General features: G+C 37.7%; 1 protein-coding gene and 1 non-coding gene across 5 annotated transcripts in view; one reads left to right on the forward strand and one right to left on the reverse strand.

Annotated features, from left to right (window-relative positions):
- Positions 1-22,943, reverse strand: part of RAF1 (Raf-1 proto-oncogene, serine/threonine kinase) — a 72,956-nt gene that overhangs the window by 44,805 nt on the left and 5,208 nt on the right. The gene's annotated exons all lie outside the window — the stretch shown is intronic.
- On the forward strand, positions 5,064-5,136 carry TRNAQ-CUG (transfer RNA glutamine (anticodon CUG)). The gene has a single exon. It is a non-coding gene; the product is annotated as a tRNA-Gln (tRNA).

Here is a 22,943-nt window from a genome sequence, read left to right on the forward strand (position 1 = left end):
GTCACAAAGCATCAAGCTGATCTCCCTGTGCTACGCAGCAGCTTCCCAGTAGCCATCCATTTTACATTTGGTAGCGTATATATGTTGATGCTACTCTCTCACTTCATCCCAGCTTACCCTTCCCCCTCCCCGTGTCCTCAAGTCCATTCTCTACGTCTGTCTCTTTATTCCTGCCCTGCCACTAGGTTCATCAGTACCATTTTTTTAGATTCCATATACGTACGTTAGCATATAGTATTTGTTTTTCTCTTTCTGACTTACTTCACTCTGTATGACAGATTCTAGGTCCATCCACCTCACTACAAATAACTCAATTTTGTTCCTTTTATTCCATTGTATATATGCATCCTTAACCTATTTTTAAGTCACATATTTTTTCAGATTTAAAAATCTCTGAAATCAGAACACGTCTTAAAAACAATGCTGTGCCTTATTTATCCTAACAGAGAACCTTAAATGAACACCTCAGATATACAGGTATTTTGCTTAACAACTAGGTGTGAGATTACTGGGTCAAAAGATAAGAATTACGGATGAGTGTTGCTACTGTCATGTTTTCAATATTTTACAATTGGTGTGGGGTGAATTTTTGTTTTTAAGATAAGCTTATTTGCTGAAGCAACTGGTTGCTATTTATTTTCTCTGATCTTTTTTTTTTTTTGAGGCGGGGGAGTAAGGTAAGTTTAACCAGGAAAAGGAAGGTTGTGTTGTTTCATTTTCTTAGAACTGACAAAGGTTTCCAAAAGTTTAGAGAGGGTAAAGATACTGACTGATAAAGGCAACACCAGTGGGTGTAACTTTAAGAATTTCACATTAGGTCAGCTTTCCAACAGCAGGTTAGGTGTTGAGTGAGATTATTTTGTGTTTTTTTATACTCTATCGAAGAAAAGTAGAACTCAACAGCTTGATTCCCAAAGAGCTCTCTGAAACCCTTCTAAAAAGGTGGCCGCCTAGGGGTTTCCGTAGTGGCGCAGTGGTTGAGAGTCCGCCTGCCGATGCAGGGAACACGGGTTCTTGCCCAGGTCTGGGAGGATCCCACATGCCGCGGAGCGGCTGGGCCCGTGAGCCATGGCCACTGAGCCTGCACGTCCGGAGCCTGTGCCCCGCAACGGGAGAGGCCACAACAGTGAGAGGCCCGTGTACCGCAAAAAAAAAAAAAAAAAAACAAGGGATCGGGAATCAGAATGGCTTCGAATATCTCAACCCTGCAAGCTAGAAGACATAATGAAGCAAAGTCATCTAAATTCTGAAGGAAAAGTATTTCCAATTTAGAATAATCAGCAAAACTATTGTAGTAGAAAGATATTTTCTGCCATTCATTACCAAAAATATTTTACCCTTCACTATCCCTGTCTCAAGGGATTTTTTACATGAATAAGAGTAAATCAAGAAAGAGATGGCATATAGGAAAAAGGGGATCCAACACAAGAAAGAAACTAACAAAATCCCCAAGAGGTCAGTGGAGGGAAATCTCTGGATGACATCTGTGCATCAAGAACAAGAATCCATAATTTTGTGACCCTTTCTAGCAACCTCAAACTATCACCAACAACACTCACCAAGACGATGCCTTTTTCTTTTCTTCAGAGACAGACAGAGGAGAGAGGGGAGAGAGGAAAGGGTGGGGTAGAGAAGTGGGGGGAGAGAAGGGATGGAAGGAAACAGCTCACATTTTTAAAGTTTTACATGATCCTATACTCTCCTTTTTTTAATTGAAGTACAGCTGACTTACAGTGTTGTGTTAATTTCTGCTATACAACAAAGTGATTCAATTATATATATATATACATTCTTTTTTTGTATTCTTTTCCATTATGGTTTATCACAGGATATTGATTGAATACAGTTCCCTATGCTATATAATAGGACCTTGTTGTTTATCCAGTCTATATATAATAGTTTGCATCTGCTAACCCCAAACTCCCACTCCATCCCTCCCCCACCCCCTTGGCAACCACAGGTCTGTTCTCTGTCTGTGAGTCTGTTTGTTTCATATATAAGTTCATTTGTGTCATATTTTAGATTCCCCATATAAGTGATATTATATGGTATTTGTCTTTCTCTTTCTTACTTCACTTAGTATGATAATCTCTAAGTCCATCCATGTTGCTGCAAATGGCATTATTTCGTTCCTTTTTATTGCTCCACTGTGTGTGTGTGCGTGTGCGTGTGTGTATATTTTCTTTACCCACTCATCTGTCGATGGACACTTGGGTTGTTTCCATGTCTTGGCTATTGTGAATAGTGCTGCTATGAACATAGGGGTGCACGTATTTTTTTGAATTATAGTTTTATCCAGATATCTGCCCAGGAGTGGGATTGCTGGATCACATGGCAACTCTATTTTTAGTTTTTTAAGGCACCTCCATACTATTTTCCATAGTGGTTGCATCAACTTACATTCCCACCAACAGTGTAGGAGGGTTCCCTTTTCTCCACACCCTCTCCAGCATTTGTTATTTGCAGACTTTTTAACGATGGCCATTCTGACCGGTGTGAGGTGGTACCTCACTGTAGTTTTGATTTGCATTTCTCTAATAATTAGCGATGTTGAGCATCTTTTCATGTGCCTGCAGGCAGGCCATCTGTATGTTTTCTTTGGAGAAATGTCTATTTAGGTCTTTTGCCCATTTTTCAATTGGGTTGTTTGTTTGCTGTTGAGTTGTATGAGATGTTTGTACATTTTGGAAATTAAGCCCTTGTCGGTCGCATCATTTGCAAATATTTTCTCCCATTCTGTAAGTTATCTTTTCATGTTATTTGTGGTTTCCTTTGCTGTACAAAAGCTTGTAAGTTTGTTTACGTCCCGTTTATTTTTGCTTTTATTTATACTGCCTTGGGAGACTGACCTAAGAAAACATCGGTACAATTTATGACATGATCCTATGCCCCTTTAAACACATTCTCCCTTGTAGAGGAGTTAGTGAGACCTGTGCTGGGTCTTGAGACATTCTGGGTGGTTGATCAACATGAATATAGTCAGTCTAGCAGTATACGGTTTCCCAAAGCATGGGCCATACGTTATTCATGGTTTACAAAAATTATTTTAGAGGATTTGTGGACATGACATAAAAAAACACTAAATCAATCAGATAAAGATTATGATAAGGAAGAATTATCAGTTTGGTATCTTTAATACCTCTATAACACTTCTTAATCTCCCTTTTTAATTAAAAAATATAGTTTTCAAACTCAAAGCCACTACAGACCCTAATATTTAACTACAAATTAATACTGTTTTTATTTTATTAAAATAGCAGCAAAGGAATGTAGTACTATATGTGATTCCTATTCTGCTGGCAGCTTCTTCTGGATTCTTTTTTTTTACATCTTTATTGGAGTATAATTGCTTTACAACAGTGTGCTAGTTTCTGCTTTATAACAAAGTGAATCAGTTATACATATACATATGTTCCCATCTCTCTTCCCTCTTCCATCTCCCTCCCTCCCACTCTCCCTATGGATTCATTTTGACTGTGTATTTTGGACGTGCTTATAACATAGTTCCCTCCATTTTTGTGCAAAAGAAGTCAACACAAGAGAGTGAGTCACAACCATCCACCCTTGATACATCACTACATTTCCAGCAAAGAAGCTTGCACCTGCTTTGCTCCTGCAATTTAGGATGAGGCTATCACCTAGCCTTTATCTCTATAACTCAACAGCCTCAAACTACTTCACTTTTTTTAAAGTTCCAGAGAATCCCCTGGCAGTCAGTCCAGTGGTTAGGACTCCGCAGTGGGCACAAGTTGGATCCCTGGTAGGGGAACTAAGATCCTGCAAACCTCAGCATGGCCAAAAAAAAAACCAAAACAGTGAGCTATTTAAGAGAAAATATTAAATAAGCACTACTATAGGTGGTTCTCTGTTCTAGTAAAAGTTAGGAAGATGATACTTGAATGACTGAAGTTGTGAAAAACTAGTCTAGCAGAGACAATACATTCTTTAAATTAATGACCTTGTACTCTGCCATTACTTATCTATCAGGCTTTTAAGCAAGTCTGATCAATAAAACCCTAGTAATCAAATCTAGAGTGTTTCTCAGCCTAATGCTCCTTCTCCCTTCCTCCTAAAGAAACTTTGATTATACTGCACTTCCAGGGGTTTCTTCTGTCTCCAACTGTATCTCCTCTACCTTGTTTATTGGCTTCTAGTCTTCCTCCTGCTCCAACCATGGATGTACCTCAAGGCTTCTATGTTGCTATACTTTCTTAGTATTCCACAGCCTTTCCAACCTGCCTACATACATTGCCTCCATCAATGAAAAGTGTGGTGGACAACTCTATGCTGTCTCCCAATCCCACACTCCTCTTTTGAGAACATCCTTCCTTCACCCATAGGAATAAGCCCTGAGCAGTGATGTTTACATTTTTGTATTCATGATCCTGTCCCTTTAGAACCCACTACAACTGAATGGAGCAAGGATCCAAGCTGGGAACTTGATCTGAAATTGAGAGAATATATAAACTCAGAAGGTATAAGAATGTTGGTCCATGGATGTCCAAAGCAGTAAAAGCAAGTTTGCTGTTAAGACAGCAATATTCTCCAAACTGACCTATAGATTCAATACAAGCCCTAACAGAATAGGCTTCTTTACCAGCTTCTTTGTAGAAACTGACAAGCTAAAATGCATATGGAAATTGACCCTAAAATGCATATGGAAACTCAAGGGAGCCAAAACAGCCAAAATAATCTTGAAAAAGAACAAAATTCGAGGACTCATACTTCCCAATTTCAAAACTTATTACACAAAGCTACAGTAATCAAAACAGTGCGGTACGGGCATAAGGACAGACATATAGATCAGTAGAACTGAACTGAGAAGGGTGCCAAACAATTCAGATATCCACATGCAAAAGAATGAAGCTGTACCCCTACTTAAGAGCATATACAAAAATTAACCCAATGGATGAAGACCTAAATAATGTAAGAGCTAAAACCATAAAACTATAAAACACTTAAAAGAAAACAAAGGAGTAAATCTTGATGACCTTGAATTTGGCAGTGGTTTTTAAGATATAACACTAAAAGCACAAGCAACAAAAGAAAAACAGATAGGGACTTCCCTGGTGGTCCAGTGGATAAGACTCCCTGCTCCTGGTGCAGGGGTCCCAGGTTCAATCCCTGGTCAGGGAACTAGATCACACATGCATGCTGCAACTAAAACCCAGCACAGCCAAATAAATAAGTAAACAAAATATTTTTTAAAAAAAAGGTAAACTGGACTTCAACAAACTTAAAAACTTTTCTGCTTCGAAGAACACTATAAAGAAAGTAAAAAGACAACCCAAAGAATGAGGAAAAAATATTTGCAAATCACGTATCTGGTAAGCGACCTGCATTTAGAATACAAATATTCTATAGACTACAGAATAAAGAATTCTTAGAACTCAATAATAAAAAAAACCCACAATTTAAAAACAGGCAAAGGATCAGCACATTTTTCCAAAAAAGATATAAGAAACAGCCAAGAAGAACATGAAAAGGTGCAACATCACTAATCATTAAGGAAATGAAAATCAAAAACACAATGAGACAGCACCTCACATGGCTATTATCAAAAAGAAAGAAAGAAAAAGAGAGGGAGGGAGGCATTGGCAAGGATATAGAAAAACTGGAACTCTTGTGCATTGCTGATGGGAATGTAAAATGGTGTAGCTGCTACAGAAAACAGTATGGCAGTTCCTCAAATAATTAAAATTAGAATTACTATTGAATATATGATCCAGCAAGTCCACATCTGGATGTAGACCCAGAAGACTTGAAAGCAGGAACTCAAAATATTTGCACACCCACATTCACAGTATTATTCACAACAGCCAAAAGGTGGACGCAAGCCAAGTGTCCACTGACCAATGAACTGATAACAAAATATGCTATATACATACAAGGAAGTATCATTCAGCCTTAAAAAGCAAGGAGATTCTGGACGTCCCTGGTGGCACAGTGGTTATGAATCCATCTGCCAATGCGGGGACACAGCTTCGAGTCCTGGTCCGGGAAGATCCCACATGCTGCAGAGCAACTAAGCCCATGTGCCACAATTACTGAAGCCCACACGCCTAGAGCCGGTGCTCCACAACAAGAGAAGCCACCACAATGAGAAGCCCACGTGCAGCAACGAAGAGCAGCCCCCGTTCGCCGCAACTAGAGAAAGCCCGCGTGCAGCAATGAAGACCCAACGTAACCAAAAATTAATTAAAAAAAAAAAAGACTAGCCAGATTAAAAAAAAAAAAGGCAAGGAGATTCTGATATATGCTACAACTTGGATGAACCTTGAGGACATTATGCTAAGTGAACCAAGCCAGTGATAAACGGACAAATATTTTATGATTCCACTTACATGACGTACCTAGAGTAGTCAAATTCATAAAGAAAGAAAGTAGGATTTAAAACAAAGAAAGAAAGTAGGATGGTAGTTGGCAGGAACAGGAGGGGAGAGTGGGGTGGGGAGTTTAAGGGTACAGAGTTTCAGTACGGGATGATGAAAAAGTTCTGGAGATGGATGGTGGTGATGGGTGCAACATATTGTAAATGTACTTAATGCCACTGAACTATGCGGTAATTTATATTATGTGTATGGTACATGGTGGTAAATTTGTTATGTATATTTTACCACAATAAATTTTTTAAAAAGAATGTTTATAGTTGCCTAAACCTACCATGTCATTAAAAAAAAAAGATAGCATGTTGATCATTACTAGTCAAAACACCATTAAAGTCAACGATACTAAATTTGGAGGCACTGGGAAAGCCCATGCATCTCCATAGACCTTGTGGCTTCATCTTAAAAATAAGGTACGAAGGACTAAATCAGACCTACTTCTAGCTTGCAGTCTCAGGACCCCCGTGAACTCCAAATGTTATATAAAAAAAAAAAAATCCTCCCTGGAATTCCCTGGGAGTCCAGTGGTTAAGACACTGTGCTTCCACTGCAGGGGGCCCAGGTTCAATCCCTGGCAGGGGAACTAAGATCCCGCAAGCCGCACTGTGCAGCCAAAAAAAAAACTCTGGTTATTTCTATTTCAATATTTCCAAATAAAACCTAATAAATTATTCTTTAACCTTTCAAAAGTCTGCCCAGAACAACAAAAATCATCAGGCTTCTCTCTCTCCTGCAGACTGGAATTATAGGACTTAGACTTGCAGGTTATTAGAACCTTAGGACATCAGAATGTTCATAGCAGCATTACTCCTAATAGCCAAAAGGACATCAGAATGTTCATAGCAGCATTACTCCTAATAGTCAAAAGGTAGAAACAGCCCAAATGCCCACCAACTGATGAATGAATAACTAAAATGTGGTATAATCTTCCCTAGGTATCTGCAAGGGATTGGTTTCAGGACCCCCTGCAGATAACAAAGTCCAAGGATGCTCAAGCACCTTATATAAAATGGCATAGTATTTACATATAATCTACACACATCCTTCCATACACTTTAAATCATCTCTAGATTCTTTACAATACCTAATACAATGTAAATGCTACGTAAATAGTTGCCGATAGGTGACAAATTCAAGTTTTGCTTTTTGGAACTTTCTGGTAGTGCCTTCAGGTAAACAGCATTTCCCAGGGAAGCTCTTCAGAGTAAGGAGCCCCAAACATGACTTCATATCTCACTGGCCCCCAGTGAGTGACTCTGACCAAATCATTATGTCCAAATGGTTGGCCTTTACTGACTGACTGAAGCTAATCAGTCTCTCCACTAGAGCTAAAGATGGGGTCAATCTCATTAAAATGGCTCAAATGAATGGCTAGGTAATAAGGATAAGGGCTGACAGTTCCTCAGAGAAAAATATGGGATACAGTTACAATGAAAGGGGGAAACAGAAACAAACAACAGGTGTTCACTTCACTGGTTAACAGGTGTTCACTGGTTTACAGGTGACAATCAGCAAGATCAAGGGATTAAAGGAAGGAGCTTAGAGAAATCCTTAAATTGACCTACTGTACATACTCTTAAAGGTACAATCAAAACTCAGGTGATACATTTAAATTTAAGCTTCTCAGATATTGCCACTGTTTATAAAATACACACACGTGACCAATCAGGCAAGCAACATGGGTCTTCTTAAGCCCTTGTAGCTCTGTTCAGCAAATCTCAAGGGAAGATACTTGAGCATGCAGGGGACAAGATACCAGACATTTTCTTGTTCAGTGGCTTCTCTGGAACACATCTATCTCTAGGACCAGGAAAATAAAATTTCCAGAAAGTGAAATATGAGAAAATATAAAAGGAACAGACTGGGCTTCCCTGGTGGCGCAGTGGTTGAGAGTCCGCCTGCCGATGCAGGGGACACGGGTTCTTGCCCCGGTCCGGGAGGATCCTACATGCCACGGAGCGGCTGGGCCCGTGAGCCATGGCCGCTGAGCCTGCGCGTCCGGAGCCTGTGCTCCGCAACGGGAGAGGCCACAACAGTGAGAGGCCCGTGTACCGCAAAAAAAAAAAAAGGAAAAGACTTGACAGATAAAGAAAAACAAAACCCAGCATCTTTTAGGCATCTACTATGAGCTACGCAACACCCTGAGCAGACAGGTGTTTATATGCTATTTCATTTAATCCACATAACCTCAAGTTACCTGCCTCCTCTGCAAAATATGGAGTTGGAAGAGATGACCTATAATGATCCTTCTAGCTCTAACACATTATGATGATTCTAGTGCCATGAAAATCTAACATATGTTAAACTTTTCTGATATAGAATATCCTTCCCTAGCTTTCCAAACAGACTATACTTCAACTTTCTCTTAATGATTTATAAGTTACTATGAGTAACTTCTGGCTATCTACAGAATATAAATATAGTAGATTTTCCTAAGAAAACAATTTTACTCAGACTTGAGTGACGGAGGTTAATAACGTAACTAATATTTTAAAATATTTTTATAATACACCTGTTTTGAAGTAAAATTCAAAAACCAAAGATTTAAGATAAAACATGACTTCAAAGAACTTTCAGGTTTAAAGAGTAGGCATTTAATCTAATTTTAGTGGTAGTTTGATGGAAAAGTTTCAAAACAATAATGATAATGAATGTAACAGACAACAGAGTTCTGTGTCTCCTTTCTATTCTTCAGGTATTTCTTACACTCTGGTTGCCAGTGCCACTTCTGACTTGATAGTATTTACACCTCTATGGACTCCCCTACTCCTCAGCATTTGCTATTGACAACCCGATATGAGAGAGAGAGATAATCAAGCCTATGTATTAAGGAGCACAACAGAAGAGAAAGAACCTAGCCTACTAGGCTAGAAAGGGCCTAGCCTACTGAGTAATGAAAAGGCTTCAGGACAGGCTTATGTGCATGGTCAAAGCTACATTCCAGAAGATTAAGGCTACCAAAAATCCAACATTCCTGTAAGCAAGGTCCTCCTACATACTTGGTCTACAAAACTGTACAGACTCTTACGGTAAAATTTTTTAACACCCAAATTATAAATTCTTAAACTCCATGAGAACAGTGACTCAGCTTTGATAACCTCTGTATACTTAACTCCTAGAAGAGTACTTGTTGAACGACTAAATAAACTGAGCTTGCACTTTGAAGTCAAAGAGACCTGTTGATGAGTAACCTTTTTGGCTGTGTGAACTTCGGCAAAAAACATCTAAGCCTAATTTCTTCATCTGTAAAGTAAGCACAACTATATTTTAAGAGGTGGCTATGAGTAGTAAATGTAACACTACAAACTATGAAAAATTCACTGTCTGGTACACAGTGGTCACTTAATCCATGACAGCTATTACCACACGATAGCTATATTACTATTTTCGGTAATAATAGTGCTTATCCACACAACAAAGTAACCTAGATATGATCCTTGATTCCTTTAGTATTTTCCTCGCCCACCACATTTAATCATCCATCATGTACTGTCAGACCCTCCAAAATCCAACTACTTTAACCCAACCCAACCAATCTAACCTAAAGCACCATTTTCTCTTGCCTAGATTACACCAGGAGTCACAATGTCCACTCCCAAAGCCTCTAAATCTATTCTCTACTGAAAAACCTTAAAACACAAATCTGGTCACACTACTGCTCTGCTAAAATCCTTATTTTAAGTGTGACTGGTTCCCTATCACACTCAAAATAAAACCCAAATTCTTTAACTATGACCTACAAGGCCTTACATGACGACCTGGCCTCTATCTTCCTTCTTCACCTTATCTCCTACCCTTCTCTCTCTTGTTCACTTTATTTCTATCATACTGGCCTTCTCGTTGCTAGTCACTTCTCGTCAATCATGTTTCCACACAAATGTCACTCCTCAAAGGGGACCACCTTGACCATCCTGTTTTAAGTGTATCCTGCCCCTCCCCATCATTCTTCTCTCTTTACCCAGCTTTGTTGTTTTCATAATACTTTATTACCATCTAATTAATACTTTGAAATTACATTAGATATCTGCCTAGCCAATGATTGTCTGCCTACCCTACTAGATAGTATGCTCCAAGAAGCTAAGTTCAGTTCATCCTAAAAACCCCATCACCTCTAACAGTGTCTAGCATACAACTGGCCATTAAAGACACATCCTGAATGAGTAACAAATGCTGGCACCTGGGTCCAATGGGTGCTGAGTTCTAACAGAAATCATCAGTGCATTTATGAACCACACTATGCTGAGGGGCTACACCCTAGGACTAGAACACTGACAATTGTGGAATTCTGCAACTGTAGAATCGACACAGTGTAACTGCTGGCTGGCAGTCAGCTAAATTCATTACAGCAGCTCCATCAGAGAAATCCCAGACAAAAAACAGCTGATTAGAGCCAGCTGAAGCCATTATGTAATTCTACTATGCTTGAGTTATTTCCAAAGTTTGATTTACTAGTATTGTTTGGCATTTTTCTTCATAGTTGTTTTATTTTAAAAATAAAACCAAGCACCATTCTTGTTCACCTGCTCTGTCACACTAAACTGTAAATGTGTTCCACCTACACACACATCCATTTGTCCTAAATATACACTACTGAAAATAAAACGTCGTTTTAAACCACAGTGCCCCTGCTAAAGAAATGTAGAAGTGTGTTTTTAAACATGCCTAAGAGCATGCAGAATGCAAAAGAATGTGTAGAAAGAGGATTTCAGATGGAAGGAGGGGATTGCTCAGCTTAAAGGAAATACAATAATTAACAAATATTTGGAGTACATGTCTCAAAACAAGAATGCTTTCTTAAGCATAACCAAATTATAGTTTAGATTCTTGGATGTTAATCTAAAATATTCCTCATATACATAAGCTGTCAACCATGAAACCGATCAGCAAAATTAAAGAGGAAAACAAACTTAAAATTTTGTTAGTTTTCAGCAATTTCAGAAAGTGCAAAAGCTAAAATCTGAGAAAACTGCTACATTTTCACATCAGGTTTGCAAACGATTCTAGAATCAGACAGTAGTCACCATTTTCTCTGTATTTGCTATGGGCCAAATACCATAGGCCATAATGTTGTAGCCCTAAAACTAATTCTCCATCTTAGTAAATGATGAAGCCGATTTCTCAATGAATAAAAAACAAGTGACTGTTGAATGTCAACAAGTTTTACATGCCACACCTAATTAGATGATTAAAATGATAAAGTTCTCGAACTCTTTTTTAAATAATTGAACTATAGGAATGTTTAAGAAAAACTCAGCTTTTACAGCAAATTCATATTTCTTAAAATCAAGAACACACTCCTGGGGGTTTCCATGAACAATATGCACCAGGACAGCCAAGCAGGAAGCTCTGAAGAAAGAGAACAAACAGAATTTTCATCTTACACTTTCAAGAAATAAGTTTATCTTTTTGAAAGTCTAAACACTGGTAAAGCAAGGTACAAATCCTCCTCATAATACTGCACTTTTGTCATCAGGCAACAAATCAAATGGGCAGTAAGAGCACAGTACCTACCACTCAACTCCCAGGCATTAACAGAGAAGTCACAAACATTCTCTCAGCTAAGGCAAAAAGCTTTACTGTATTTCCAAAGTCTGCAGAGTTCTGAGCACTCTTTCCACAATTCTCATGCCCCAATCTACACAAAACACTGAGAAACTGGTTATAGCAGGAAGGGACACTCTTGGATATGCAAACAAAGTAAGAGAGTAGTAAATATAAGGGCCATACTATGTTTGTGAAAACTGACAAGAATTTCAGAGAAATCAAGTTATTTCCTAGTACAATTCCTAACAAGTGATAGTACAAAGGACACTTGAATAGTTTATTCTAAACTCAAAATCAAGAATACCAGGTCATGATAAAGGCATTTTAAATGCAACACATTCATTTCAGCCTTCTCACCCTGTGACCCAGCTCTAGCAATAATTTCAATGAACTGCTGCATTCAGAGGCATTTCTAAAAATGAATAAATAGCACCAGATTAATAAAATAGTAATTATTAAGAGATTCATTATGCTGGGAGAGTCTTGTTTTTTGCTCTTTTACTTTACCAGACGCTATAAAAAACATTTTGAAAGCAAGACTGTTTCAGGTGCAAGATTATTAGGGAGCAGCACACGTACAAAGTACTATTAAAGAGCCTCAGGACAAGTCAAATCTGATAAGACCACAATTATGAAAATACCAGTACTTAGGGTATAATTTTTTTAAGCGATTTGAGTCCTATGCTTAAGGCCCATCTACCACCTTAAAGCCTAATCTGAGGCATACATGTTTGACTGGAAATGTTACTCTATCAACTTCTGGAGATACCTCAGCAGAGCACTCACTCAACGTTCCTCACCCATTGTCTTGTCACAGTTACTCTCCCGAAGGGTTAGACACCTTTGGACCATGGTAAGAAAAACCAATTATAACAACCCTGATTAATTCAGGAAGCTCTTCAGGAGTTCAGTGTGCAAGAATCAAAAAGTCCTAAAACTTCTGCCTAAAAGAGTCAAGAGGCAGTTGGGCAAACCTGGGGCTAAGGTTGACTTTGTTTCACCCTCTCCCTACCTCAGCCAAGCCAAACAGCCAAATAAATTTTACTATCCCCTCCTGACTAGGGACACACACACACACACACACACACACACACACACACACACACAAAATGTAAATATTTTCACACAGAGACATTCTGAATTTTCTTCAAAGTGCCTCAGCAAATCAGCATTTAAAATCAGTCTAAAAAAAGCCCTCACTTTTGAGTTTTTATTCAAATACTACTATCTTTTATTTCATTCAAAAATATTATTAAAGTGGTAGAGCAAAAAACACCTATGGCAGCTAGCACTTTGGCGTTGAATGAGATTTTAAAGAAATTCTTAATCTACCTAAACTCTAGTTTCTGAGAATGCAGCAATGCATTCTGTGGTTGAGATTGATTGCAGATAGTTTACTTCAAACAGGACAACTTAAAATTTCACAGAACTTTACAGTTTATTCCTCTCCACTATCTCATAGTGCTGTTAGAATTAAACAGACTAAAAGCAGGTATTATTCCTCTTTGTAAATAAAGAAAATGTGAAGTTCAAAAGATCTAGTGACAGTAAGGGAAGCAAAACAAACAATTCAGGTCCTCAGACTCTTAAATTACAGCTCTATTTTAACACACTGATTTAAAACACAAAAAATAATCATTTAACATTGTTACTATTACACTACTTTAAAATAATTACTGTTTATTGTTTATAAGTGATGCATCAGACCTGTATGTGGAAGAAAGGAAAATATGTTTTGTATATCATAAGCAATTTAAATTTACTTCATATTTAAGAGATTTTTATCTCATTTCTAAATAATAAATGATTTACCTTAGAGCGGTTGTATTACTAATGCATTTTCTCACATGACCTTTCTTCTTATCCACTAAATGATACAGAATAGAGAATGTATGAAATATATAATAATATATAATATATAATAATGTATGAAATATATTACACAATATATAATCTTTTATTCAGAAAGCTCTTATTCAAGACAAAAATAATGAAGTCTAAATTGCTTTTTACAGCTCTGTAGCTCAGGGGTTAGAGCACTGGTCTTGTAAATTGCCTTTAAGTTATTCTTCTTTATCTTCAATCCAAAATTTTTCTCCCCAGAGTTGGTAATAAATACAGCTTAGATAAAATAAAATCTCCATGTAATTAGAAGACTGCTGAACTACAAACCATGACTATTTCTGAAGATTAGTCAATACAAAAGAATTCCTATACATCAAAATAACCTGAGCACTGCCCTAGAGTTAAAATTCTGTTGTAATATTATCTAGCTGCTGTGAGTTTCTCCTTGGTTTGAAAGCAGAGAAAGGAGGAGGAGGAACTGGTAGCAAGAGCTTTAAAAGACTACGACTGGTATAACTGACCTGAATCCACTACGGTGTCTATAGTTTTAAATAGCCTTTGATTTACGACACCTAAACTTAAGATTTACTTGTATTTCATTCTCCTCTACTCAGCATGTTTTATAATATGTGAGAGTTAAATAACACGTGAAACACACAGTGTTGGCCTGAGACAGTAAATGTTCCCTATTATCATGATATACAACAATCAGGAACTCTCCTAGATAGCCCTTACACCTCCAGCCTGGGTTTTTCTGAGTTAAAAGCCTAAAGCTCTTAACCGCTACTGGTACTGTCTTCCAAAATTAAGTCCCAGGTTGCAAAATACAGATCAACTGTTTAGCTCTCACATTACTTGGGGGAATAACACTGGCCATATGCTATCTTGTTCATTTGATCTTTGCAAATTGTCTCGATATTCCCAGAGATCCTCTGCAGAGACTGCACGGAGTAATAATTCCAGATGCTTTACCCATTAGTCTATAACTCGGAACCTGTGAGTAACATCAGCACGCTCCTAAATTACCTACAATTAACCAATGTAACTTTTTGGAAAACACCTCTCTCTCTGCTTGGATTTATCATTTCCTCAAAAAACCTATTTTTTTCCCCATGATAGGAGAAATTAGACAAGATTTACTATCAAAGAGAAATAAATCAAATGCTATGTACAACTTACAGTGACAATGCTTAAAAGACATGTAAAATACCCTCTTTCACTGTTCTTTAAGTAAAATACAGTTAGAAGTAGCTCTATTAACTATATATGGTATACAACTTTATCTGAAGTACATGTCAATTTATATTTTAATCAATTAAAATATTCTAACTCTGTATCTTCCTGGTAAATCAGAAAATTAGAAAATAGGCTAAGAGTATAGAGTAGGAGAAATGGTAGCAATGAAATAAACTTAGTTCATTGATTTTTAATAACTCCAACAGCCATTCTGATCAGAACACTAACACTATTCCAAAGACTTGTGTCTACTCAGTTTTGATTACTTAATCGTCTAATGAATCTTTAAAAATTACAAAAGCCAACAAATCATTTCAGAAATCTTTCCACTAGGCTCACTCTTCAGAGTATTACCTATCATATAAAATTCTAAGCATCTTAAACATTCTCATAAGAACTGGCAAAATTTGCACAGAAAACTTTCCAGAGAGGGAAGTCTCCCCATTAAATGGTAAATGTTTAAGATAAAACATTAGACGGGTATCCCCAATCACTCCAAACTTTAGATTAAAGGCTTCAGTGTGAGCCCACAATTGTTTTATACAAGTGATTAAAAGTTCCTAGAACTTTATGAAACATTGATTAGTGGTGGAGAGAAACACATTTTGGAAAGAAGAATATATTTTTTTTTAATTTATTTTTGGCTGCATTAGGTCTTCATTGCTGCATGCGGGCTTTCTTTAGTTGCATTGAGCAGGGGCTACTCTTTGTTGCAGTGCCCGGGCTTCTTACTGCGGTGGCTTCTCTTGTTGCGGAGCACCGGCTCTAGGCGCGCAGGCTTCAGTAGTTGTGGCACACGGACTCAGTAGTTGTGACACACGGGCTTAGTTGCTCCATGGCATGTGGGATCTTCCCGGACCAGGGCTTGAACCGGTGTCCTCTGCATTGGCAGGCAGATTCTTAACCACTGCGCCACCAGGGAAGCCCCAAGAAGAATACTTCGTAAAGTGCTATTTTAAACTAAATCCCTAAATTAAATATGTAAGATTTGAAGAAAAGTTTTCACATACAAAGTCATAACAAAGTGATTCCTTATCATCTTACAGAAAAAAAGTAATGGAAGTAATTATTTCTACTCAAGTCAAAAAAAAGTTTAGGAAGGACAACTCTTCAGAAGGGATACCTCTGAAGGCTCTATGAAAAGTACTTGGGAGAGGCAAATTTGATTAAGACTTGATCCCGGCCCTCAATAAATTTATAATTTAGATGACGAAGTAATACAGGGATGAAGTGGGGTTAATCATCTAAGGTCTGTAAGAAGGAAATGGAACTACTCTAAGTCATAAAGAAAATTATAAGGCAGACGGCATTCCCAGAAACCTAACAAAAACAGTAAGTTTGTATCACATCTAGAATTTAAATTCTAAGGTGCTGATAGGATGTATGTAGGATGAAGTCAAAACTAACTCAGAAAATCTCTCTCTCTAATCTCTCCTTAAGTAGATGGCCTATATTTAGGGTATTTACTCCATCTGTCTCTGTGTTTCTTCCTCTTTAAAATAAGGATCACAATGTACCTACATCTTCAGACTGATGGGAAGATTAAATGAATTAAGGTAGGGCTTCCCTGGTGGCGCAGTGGTTAAGAATCTGCCTGCCAATGCAGGGGACACGGGTTCGAGCCCTGGTCTGGGAAGATCCCACACGCCACGGAGCAACTAAGCCCGTGAGCCACAACTACTGAGCCTGCGCGTCTGGAGCCTGTGCTCCATAACAGGAGAGGCCGTGACAGTGAGAGGCCCACGCACCCTGATGAAGAGTGGCCTCCGCTCGCCACAACTGGAGAAAGCCCTCGCACAGAAACAAAGACCCAACACAACCAAAAATAAATAAATACATTTATTAAAAAAAAAAGAAAAAGAAAAAAAAATGAATTAAGGTAAAACTCTCAAAAGAACCTGGCATATAGTAGTTAAGTCAACAAAGGTAAGCTATTATCTTTACGGACCTTTTTTTAAAAATGTATCTTTAGACACAACAATCACACTCAATTGTGAGATGGTCAAACTATAAGGCTTGGGAGAATTGAGAATGACAAAAGAATAGATTCACTTTCTTCAACTGCAATCAAAATCTCACAAGAACATAGACTCAGTATGAGGAATGGTGGCTAAAATTGCCTGCGTTATTAAAACACTTTTTTTGGCAGGGCAAAAACATAGATGAATACTCGTTTTTTGTTTGGTTGTTTTGTTTTTGCCGCACCAGGTGGCTTCCGGGATCTTAGCTCCTTGACCAGGGACTGAACACTGGGCAGTGAGAGAACAAGAGTCCGAACCACTGGATCACCAGGGAATTTCCTACTCGTATTTTAATGTATTTATAATGCGACTTCACTCTTGATTTCTCCTTTAAGCTCATCCCTTTGTTCAATCCAGCCTTGGTCCATCTGAGAGACTGGGTGATCAATTTTTCAAGATTACTCCAAGCTTCCTTTAAGGATTAAGTGTTTTGTTTTGTTTTAATTCAGTTGGTCACACAACACTGGAAAAAACCCACCCTCACACATAAAAAGTTTCTGCTGAACAGAACAAACACTTAAATAAAATGTCACCTTGTCCAAGCTAGGAAACAATAATATGTCTAGTTTGGAAATGGCTTAACTACAGTTTCCCAACCAGTTCAAAAGGGCACTCTGATGCACTGCAAGGTGGTGTGTGTGTCAATATTTTGAGTTTTCTCACCCTTCTTTCTCAATTTCTGACCACAAACTGGTAACATCATCAGATGACTGGCCAGCATACACGAACATGAAAAAAATGTGATACTCTACCCTTCTAATAGTTAGCAAGCAGGGCCGCCGGAGTTTAGAAAAGAGTCTAACTTTTTAAAAGGATAATTAATTTCAAAACAAGTTAATCAGCTAGTCCAAACAATTATGTTAAAGCAATCAGTTCCACAATGAAAGACATCTGGAGCCAATTTTATTTTTAACTCTTACTTTTTCATTATTTTCATTTTAAGTCACTTTGTCTGAACTCTTTTTTAACCGAAGTTTTACTTTTCATCTCCAAATCAGTCATTGCTTCTTCATTTAGGCAGTAACTGCTCATTTTTAAATGAAAAGAGCCATTTACAAAGTAAAACCATTAACACAAGCATGAAAATACATCAATGCACAAATAAAATATGGTTTAGGAATGATCATTTTGATGGCTGGGTAATAATGAAGTAAAAAACGCCTAGTCAGTGGAAGGGGATGGAGAGGAAATAAAAACCACGCAGAGGGGCTTCCCTGGTGGCGCAGTGGTTTAGAGTCCGCCTGCCAATGCAGGGGACACGGGTTCATGCCCCGTTCTGGAAGGATCCCACATGCCGCGGAGCGGCTGGGCCCGTGAGCCATGGCCACTGAGCCTGCGCATCCGGAGCCTGTGCTCCGCAACGGGAGAGGCCACAGCAGTGAGAGGCCCGCGTACCGCAAAAAAAACAAAAAACAAACAAACAAAAAAAAACACGCAGACATCTCATCCTGCTAATAAGTTAATGCCTGAAAACACTGACTTAACCTTGTACCAATAATTTCTGTTCCACATAAAAGGCATCAATTTCAGTGGCAAGTCCTGCATAATTAACAAGTGACTTAAAAAACAGCATTAGCTTTCCTCAAAAATAAAGACATGAAATATAAAATAAGTGAATCCACTATTCTGCACACTAGCATCTCTCAATTGGACAGACACTGAGATTTATCCTCAAGATAGGAGGTACTCCTCCAGGTTTACAATCTTGCCAAAGCTATTTCAAGAAGTAACCATCTGATTCGGCCATTTCTCCTACAATGCATTCTGGAGTCAATGGCTTTCATACACAGAAAGATTCCCTAGTCTTCAATGATACCCCCAAAGGTAATCAATCACCTTGCTTGTTTTAAGAACTAGTAACAATTACAATAAGGTATACCTGTAAAACTGATAGTATCACTTGTTTCCCAGAAAATATTTTAAATCAACTTTTCAAGAATAATTTTCTTGAAACAAGGAAATGTGCAGAAGTTTTCTCTGTAAATTAGACCATTGAATCATTAAAGCCCTAAATTATACCCAGCTACTTTGCCACAGGAGCAAAACAACAAAATACGAATATGTAACCTATGTAATTATACACCAAAGTCTGAATGCCTTAAGGAAAAGAACTATACGCATTTCCTACATCTTGTTATACTCCATCATCCACTATAGTACCTCGCACAAAATTAGATGCTTAAATAGCAGAATAAAATATTAATGGAGAAAAGCTATAATTACAATATTTACCCTAATTCTTTTCCATGGATATTGAATCACTATCTACCACATAAAAGTACTGATATATACAATCTAAAGAACCAGAATGCCTCTCTGTATACTGCAACCTGGCAGAGAACTGAGTGGAAAAGTATAAGGAGCACTATCATTTAACAATTTCTAAGAATCTATTTCAACTGCTAATTGCTTCGAAGAATATAAAGTTAAGAAAGACAGACCTGGCCTTCCAAGAGTTTTTAAAGTAGAAGAAAAAAAATCATCATTTCCCAAAGACTATGTGCTATGACCTTTCAGGATGACAAAGAGGCCTACAACAAGATGTGACAGCTTTTTTTTGTGTGACAGCTTTTTTGTGTGTGGTGATGGGGCGGAGAGGCGTTAACTTCTTAAGAAAACTATAAGAATTTGGAGCATGGAAAGGTCACTTATAGCTCAAGTGGAGGAAGAGGTAGACACTAAAGAATGATTTCATTGTAGTATTTGAACTTGAAGGGGTAGCATTTTAATAGACGCATGTAAATGTTTTTCTTTATAAAAATGGAGCCTTATTGTACATATTTTAGTACCCTACTTTTTTCACTTACTATATCTTACCACCCAGGATTAACTGAAATCATCTTTTACAGGTTAACTGAATACATTTTAGATTAAAAGGGGATGAGGGTAGGGACTTCCCTGGCGGTCCAGTGTAAGACTCCTCGCTTCCAATGCAAGGAGCTCGGGTCTGATCCCTGGTTGGGGAGCTAAGATCCCACATGCCACGCGGCCGCCAAGAAAATTAAAGAAAAAAAAATTAAAGAAAAAAAAATTTAAAAAAAATTTAAAAAATTAAAAATTAAAGAAAAAAAAGTGGGGGGGAATGAGGGTACAAAGAAGGTAACTACAACAACTGTATGTACCAGCTTAACAAAAAACTTTTTTTTTCAAAAAATGAGTCACTAATTGTGTAATTAATTTATCTCTTTCAAGAACACTGTATACAAATACATTTATAAGGAAGGAAAAAGTCCATGCGATGCAAATACAGCCAACTTCCTAACCTTCTGGTTTGATCTAATCAGCAGTGAGAAAAAAGCCTAGAGCCACTTCACATCCATTAGGACAGTTACTATCAAAAAACAGAAAATAACAAGTGTTAGCAAGGATGCAGAGAAATTGCAACTCTCATGCATTGCTGGTGGGGATATATAATGGTTCAGTTGCTGTGGAAAATAATTTGGCAGTTCCTCAAAAGGTTAAACAGAATTACCATATGATCAGCAATTCCACTCCTGGGTATATACTAAAAAGAAATAAAAGCAGAGACTCAAATAGATACTCGTAAACCACTGTTCATAGCATCAATATTCACAAAAGCCAAAAGGTGGAACCCAAGAGCCCATCAACTATTGAATGGATAAATAAAATATTTTATGTGTGCACACATGGGAGCATACACATACATACACACACACACATACATAATGGAATATTATTCAACCACAAAAAGGAATAAAATTCTCACACACAATATGGACGAACCCTGAAAACACAGTAAGTGAAATAAACCAGATACAAAATTATAAATATTGTGTGATTCCCCTTATATGAGATACTTGGACTAGGCAAATTCACAGAGAGAAAGTAGAACAGAGTTTACCAGAGGGTAGAGGTAGGGAGGAATGAGGAGTTATTCTATAATTGTTACAGGGTTCTTCTGTTTGGGATGATGAAAAAGTTCTGGAAAAAGATTAGTGGTCATGGTTGCACAACACTATGAATGCACTTAATGCCACTGAGTAATACACTTAAATATGGTTAAAATGGTATATTTTATATTTTGTATAAGTTACCACCACCACCACCCCCCAAAAAAACCCGAAAGGGTCCATTTTGCATTGTCAGACAGCTAGATAAATACTAGTCGTGAAGGACATATCTATTCTCACATTCACACTTCTCTAATTCCAGTCCAGACTAAGATCAAGGAAGGCAGAAGAGTATCATTTATCCCCTCATTCTCTCTGGCTGAAACTTTCCTCCACATATAAAGCCTGTGAATGCAGAAGAAAATAGCCAGTATGGCAAGAGTGGCTTGAACCAATGAGTGAGCTGCCAAAGCAGGCAAATGTCCTCAAGGAGCTGGCAGTGAGAACCCAGAGCACTCTATTGATAAAGCAAAACAGACACGGTAATTCCTCCGACAGATGTCTAAGTTACAAAGTTCTGAGTATGAGTTTAATAAGTAGTATACCCTTTTAATTGCAAGCATTTGTGTGGTGGGCAGTAGGAAGGAACTAAATCCACAGGTGATTAACCTGTGAATCTCTACTCATGCAATTAATGTTTATTACATAATCAAGAGAAAGTTTTAAGAACTAGAGATTTATAAATAAGACATGGCTCAGCTCTAAGGAGCTTAAGTTTAGCCAGAGATGTAAGACATCTATACAAAAAATTCAATTCAATAAACATCATTTAGCACCTTACATTCAACAAATTGAACTGAAATCAGGGGGGCCAGCCACTGTGCTAAACTCTGAGTATTCAAAGATGATTAAGATACAGTCCTCCGAGAAAAGATAAGAGGTAAACAAACACTTTAATAAAATATCAATACGTCACAATAAATACATATAAAGTCTACAGTGCATGGTACCGAAAAGTACATACAGAAACCCTGTTAAGTTTAAATAAAAGGTCTTATTATAAAACCTAATATTAAATGTGGTAATTTAGATTCAATACTTTCACCAAAGCACACAGGCCTGGTCCCTCAGCCTCTCAAATTTTTTCACAAATATCAATAAAGAAGGACTTGCATATTGACTAGAAAGCATTAATTTGAGTTGATAACCTAATGGGATGATAAGCTCACAAATGACTATATGATAAAGACCATAAGAAAAATAAATGCAAGGGTTTTAAGGTGGGGTTCAAAGAAGGAAACAATGAGTGAGAAGAAGAGAAAAAGATCGGGAAATGATATTTAGAAGATGGTGTTCAAAATGACTCTTAAAAGAGGAACAGATAAAAGTGAGGAAATCCTGTGAATCTCTCCTCATTAGATAAGGTCGCTGAAGGCAGGAACTTACCTAATTCACCCTCCACCACACTAGCCTTCTGCACCTACTTAGGTGCTTAAAAAAAATGGCTTCTGAATTCCACTGAAGATAGTAAGAGGAATCCACATTAGCAAGACATAGAAGCAAGAACTGTATGCTTAGTCTGAAAAGCAATGGAGACTCTTGGACAATTTGCCAAAGGAAGTAAGGCCAGCACATCTACGCCTGAATATTCTTGTATCATCACAAAACAGGAAACATAAGAACCCCATAACATATTTCCCTCCATGAAAAAGAGCTGGGTATCTGGGAAACAAAGGGGAAAGCAGAATTACTCTGCACACCATAACTTTCTGTATTCTTTGAATTTTGTAGCATGTGACTGTACTACCTATACAAAAAATTAATGAAACTCAATTTTTAAGATTCTACACATTTAAAAAGTGAATTTGGCAATAATGTGAAAAGTGTACTGGCATGGGAAGAAATAAGAAAAAGAAGTTCAATTCAGAAGTTCTAACAACAGTCAAGGCAAATACAGCATAAAAGCCTGAACTAATCTGGAGGAAGTAGAAAACAGGTGAAAGAAGCTCAAAAATATAGTTGTAAGTGTAATCTGAGAGTGACTGAATGGTTTGGAGGGA

Source organism: Pseudorca crassidens, chromosome 10 (genome assembly GCF_039906515.1).
Source record: "Pseudorca crassidens isolate mPseCra1 chromosome 10, mPseCra1.hap1, whole genome shotgun sequence".
Classification (NCBI taxonomy): domain Eukaryota; kingdom Metazoa; phylum Chordata; class Mammalia; order Artiodactyla; family Delphinidae; genus Pseudorca; species Pseudorca crassidens.